Below are 5,930 nucleotides of genomic sequence, written 5' to 3'. Positions count from 1 at the left end.
TACTTCAAATGTGAAGACAGCAACATAAGACTTCAAAGGAACATAAAAAAAAAAATCAAGGAACATGACACCATCAAAAGATTACAATACCTCTAGCTGGTCTGGCTCAGTGGATAGAGTGAACTAGTGTCCCGGGTTTGACTCTGGTCAAGGGTATGTACCTTGGTTGCAGGCTCCTCCCCTGCCTGGTCAGGGCTCGTACAGGAGGCAACCAATCAATGTGTTTCTCACGTATTAATGCTTCTCTCTGTCTTTCCCTCTCTTTTCCATTCTCTCTAAAAAGATCAATGGAAAAATATCTTCTGGTGAGGATTAACAACCCCATGCCCCCCCCCACACACACACAAAAAGAAAAGATTATAATAATCTGGTAACCACTGCCAAAATATGAACATCTGTGATTTACTTAATAAGGAAGTCAAATATCTTTTGGCCTGGCCAGCGTGGCTCAGTGGTTGAGTGTTGACCTATGAACCAGGAGATCAAGGTTCAATTCCCGGTCAGAGCATATGCCTGAGTTTTGGGCTAATTCTCCAGTGTGGGGAGTGCAGGAGGCAGTTGATCAATGATTTTCTCTCATCATTGATGTTTCTCTCTCTCTCCCCCTCTCCCTTCCTCTCTGAAAACAATAAAAACATTTTTTTTTAAAAAAAACTCTTATCTTTAATCTCCACATATATGAGTTACTTTTCTACAGTAGCCTTTCTTCATTCAACCTACCCTGGCCATTTCTCCGGGTCTTCATTTTCCTGTGGGGGCTCCCATGTACAGGTAAAAATCTATACAGTTGACCCTGAACAATGTGGCACTGACTGCACCACACAGTCAAAAATCTGTGTATAGCCCAGTGGGTGTAGCTCAGTGGTTGAACATCGACCTATGAACCAGGAGGTCACAGTTCCATTCCTGTAGGGCAGTGGTCGGCAAACCGTGGCTCGCGAGCCACATGCGGCTCTTTGGCCCCTTGAGTGTGGCTCTTCCATAAAATACCACGTGCGGGCACGCATGTACAGTGCAATTGAAACTTCATGGCCCATGTGCAGAAGTCAGTTTTTGGCCTGGGCGAGTTTTGAAGAAGTGGCGTTAGAAGAAGTGGGGGTACGTTCGCTGAGGTCGACGCCTCAGATTGAAGGCATTTTTAGCAAAGGCCAGTTTAGGAGTACCCTAATTAAGTTAATAACAATGTACCTACCTATATAGTTTAAGTTTAAAAAATTTGGCTCTCAAAAGGAATTTCAATCGTTGTACTGTTGATATTTGGCTCTGGTGACTAATGAGTTTGCCCACCACTGCTATAGGGGTACATGCCTGGGTTGCTGTCTTGATCCCCAGTAGGGGGCGTGCAGGAGGCAGCCAACTGAGGATTCTCATCAGTGATGTTTCTATCTCTCTCCCTCTCCCTTCCTCTCTGAAATCAATAAAAACATAATTTTTTCAAAATCTGTGTATAACTTTTGACTCCCCCCAAACTTAACTATTAATAGCATACTATTGACCAGAAACCTACCAATAACATAAACAGTTGATTAACACGTTTGTATATTATATGTATTATATATTGTCTTCTTACAATAAAATAAGCTATTATGTACCTTGGTTGCAGGCTCCTCCCTTAAAATGTTATTAAGAAAATCATAAGAGCCCTAGCTGGTTTGGCTCAGTGGATAGAGCGTCGGCCTGCGGACTGAAGGGTCTCAGGTTCGATTCCGGTAAAGGGCACATGCTCCGGGGTTGCGGGCTCAATCCCCAGTAGGGGGCAAGCAGGAGGCAGCTGATAAATGATTCTCTCTCATCATTGATATTTCTATCTCTCTCTCCCTCTCCCTTCCTCTCTGAAATCAATAAAAATACATATTTTTTAAAAAAATTAAAAAAAGATTGCAACGGCATGGATGGAGCTGGAGAGCATTATGCTAAGTGAAATAAGCCAGTCAATGAAGGAAAAATACCACATGATCTCACTCATTCATGGATAATAGAGACCATTATAAACTTTTGAACAATAATAGATACAGAGGCAGAGCTGCCTCACACAGATTGTCAAACTGCAGCGGGAAGGCCGGGGAGGGTTGGGGGGCAGGAGGGAGGGGGTTAAGAGATCAACTGAAGGGTTTGTATGCATGCATATGAGCATAACCAATGGACATAAGACACTGGGGGGTAGGGGAAGCCGGGGTATTGTCAAGGGCGGGGGGGGGGGAAAAAAGGACACATATGTAATACCCTTTGTAATGCTTTAAGCAATAAAAAAAAAGAAAGAAAATCATAAGGAAAATACATTTACAATATTTATGGGGAAAAATCCATATATAAGTAGACCCATGTTACACAAGGGTCATCTGTATACCTCTCTCCTATGAATCTATCCTCTGTCAATTTAGTTCTCAGGCCCAGCCAGAGACCCTAAGAGGACAAAGGTAAAGTTTTGCCTCCCTATGGTGCTAAGGTCTCCATTTACATCTCACAGTCCTAAGAGACACTGCTTTTATCCTCATTCTCTAGATAATGAGACTGAAACCCAGAGACATCAAGGACTTTCCTAAGGTCACATGGTCAGTAAGGGGCAGAGCTTAGATTGCTACGTACATCTGACTCCCAGGACTTTCAACTACCATGTACAGAGGAGTGAGTTACAGATGGCTTCAAATAAAAGACCTTTAGACTGGCCCACAAACGATCAGTACAAGTTTGTCAGATCTAGGAGGGTGAGGGAAAGAATACAAAAAGTGTTTGAGCATATCAAAGTTGTAAGATGGGGCTGGAACCCAGGGTTCAAGGAAGAGAGAGGCAAGGAAAGAGGCTGCTGCAGGCCCTAAATACCAGCCCTGATAACTTGAAACTTATCCTGTAGGTGGGAGCCACCTGGATTGTCCTCAGTGTGTGTGTGTGTGTGTGTGAGTGTGTGTAAGAGAGAGAGAGATGGTGTTTGAAGACAATGTGGGGACAGCATGGAGGCTCGACTGGAACAGCAGTTCTCAATATCACTGTGTTTCAGAATCATGTGGGCTGCTTGAAAAAAAAATCACCTGGAACCCACTCGAGCAGTGGTTCTCAACCTGTGGGTCGCGACCCCTTTGGGGGTCGAACGACCCTTTCACAGGGGTCGCCTAAGACCATCGGAAAATGCATATGTAATTACATATTGTTTTTGTGATTAATCACTATGCTTTAATTATGTTCAATTTGTAACAATGAAAATACATCCTGCATATCAGATATTTACATTACGATTCATAACAGTAGCAAAATTACAGTTATGAAGTAGCAACGAAAATAATTTTATGGTTGGGGGTCACCACAACATGAGGAACTGTATTAAAGGGTCGCGGCATTAGGAAGGTTGAGAACCACTGCACTAGAGAGTCTGATTCAGTGGGGCTGAAGAGAGGCCCAGTGATCGGAATTTTAACAAGTTTTCAAAGTGATTCTGGTTCAGGTGGTTACTTAAAGAAACTCCAGTAATCCAGAGGGAGAAAAGAAGCAAGGTGAATAATTATGAGGGAGCTGCCAGAGATAAATGATGAGACTTAAATTCCAATGGTAACAAAGAAAATAGAAACAGCCTAACTACTATGGCAGGATAATGTTTTCATAATGTTCCCTTCTTTTTTCTTTTTTCTAGTAACTCACCCCCACCCTCTTTCAAATAGTTGGTCCATTCTGTGCTCATTGCCCATCAGGGGTGGGATGTGACAGGGCAGAAAACAAAGTAAGGAATCATTCTGGAATGTGTTGGACTTGTTTCAGATAATACAGGAGTTTTGGGGAGTGGTTATAGATGACTTAGAAGTGGTCATGAGCTGATAACTGTGGAAGCTGAGTGATGGCTGCAAGGGAATTCATTATAGAATTCTATCTACATTTGTCTATTTTCCCAAACTTTATTAAGAAAAGATTTAAGTACTTCTGTATTTGGTTTCAAAAAGACTTAGGGAAAAGGAGTGAAATCTCAGACAGCTAAAAAGTTGCAAGAAACTTCATGAGCAAGAGAATAGGGAGAACTGGTCCAGGTGAAGAGGCGCCACTGGCAAGATACTTCTGCATTTGGGAGACAGTAACACATCTGATCAGTGTATTTGGGGAGAATATGGTACAGGCTCCGCACAGCTCTGCTCTTCTTCTCTTACGATATGCCTGCCTGTAGGGGTACAAATTCACTGCCCCTCCAGGGGCTCTGGGAGGGAGGCCTACCAGTCAAGCACTGCCATCACAGGGAGTGTGGGGGAGTCTGCCTAACTCAGGGGCTCAGTAATACACTAGTATAAGCCCACAATAAGCAAATGCTTGGTCTTTGTCAGTAATAAGGGAATAATCCAGACTCTGCCTGCCTATACTTTGCTTCATCTTCCAGTATGCTTAGAACCTTAGTCAGAAAGACAGTGCCATCTATTTGGGTCCTCCAGAAACCCCAAAATGAGGGCTTCAGGGGTCTGGTGAAAAGGAAGGAAGGGAAGGTAGATGGAGGGAAGTGATGAGAGCAGAGAGGGCCCGAGGAAGGAGCAAAGAATCCAAGAGATTGGAATGCTGCCATGGGGAGCAGCAAAATCCAGTGTGGAAATGTCTCTGAGATATATCTAGGCACAAAGGACCTTAGGTAATCTCAGCAAGATTCCCACAGGCCAGAGTGGCATGAGGCAGGGAGAGAGCTATGGTCTCCAGCAGAGATTGAGAACAGCCAGGTATCGCCAGTAACCAGTGGGGACCAAAGGTATCTCTATGAATGCCTGTGTGCATGGAAGACCTTGAAAACTCGATCCTCCAACACACACACACACACACACACACACACACACACACACACACACACACCAAACTACTAGAGCTCAGGGTCTTAAATATAACCCCAGAGAAGGGGTAAAACCCTCAATTAGTTGAGATCAAGTTTCTGCCACTTCAGCAGAATGGGAGTTCAAAATAGAAATTAAGTTGAGTTATAGAAAACTTTAATTATATATTCAGGTGAATTTATGAACAGAGATTTCTTCTTGCTGGAATAAATGCATATATTTTATTGTTGTTGTTAATCCTCACCTGAGGATATTTATCCATTGATTTTCAGGGAGAGTGGAAGAAAGAGGGAAAGACAGAGAGAAATATCGACGTGAGAGAAACACATCGATTGGTTGCCTAAGCCCTGACCACTGAGCTTTCAAACCAGCTAGGGTTGGAGTAAATGTTTTGAAGGCAGAATCAACAAGACTTGGAGGCCAGATGCATGATGGGGTAGGGAGGAACAGGAAGTCTCTCCTCCCTTTGGGAGATTTGCTTCCCAAACACCCCAGGCAAGATCAAGTTCTTCAACACTGTCTGCCGTTTTCATTCCTTGCCTTTATGGTCTTCCCTCGTGGCCCTGTAACATGGGTTCAATTGCTCTTGCCCATTTAATTAGTGATTTGGAGCAATTGCCAGTCACTCCAATAAAACAATCTACTCTACTAGCAATTTTCTATTTACATCCTAGAACACATAGCTGTTAAATCTGCACAGTTCATACTATTGCACAGTGGTCTCTGTAACAAGTGTGTTGGACTTTGCCCTGACCTCTCCCGGGCCCTCTGGGCCTAGTTGTTACAGAGACCATTTTACAGTAATAGGGACTGTGCCCAGGCACCATCACCCTCATGGAAGGTCCAATTCTCACCCTGGGCATCAGATCTTTCACACTGGACCTCATCTCTACTCCATTCCGGGAGGATGTGGATAAAGGGGAGCCCTTCTCGTGCACTGTAGGTGGGAATGCAGACTGGTGCAGCCACTGTGGAAAGCAGTATAGAGATACCTCAAAAAATTAAAAATGGAACTGCCTTATGACCCAGTGATTCTACTTCTGGGAATATACCCAAAGAAACCCAAAACACTAATTTGAAAGAATATGTGCAGTCAGGCCGGTGTGGCTCGGTGGTTGAGCACTGACCCATGAACCAAGAGGG

This window comes from Myotis lucifugus, unplaced genomic scaffold (genome assembly GCF_000147115.1).
Source record: "Myotis lucifugus unplaced genomic scaffold, Myoluc2.0 scaffold_1, whole genome shotgun sequence".
Taxonomy (NCBI): domain Eukaryota; kingdom Metazoa; phylum Chordata; class Mammalia; order Chiroptera; family Vespertilionidae; genus Myotis; species Myotis lucifugus.
Note: the sequence above shows the minus strand (reverse complement) of the source record.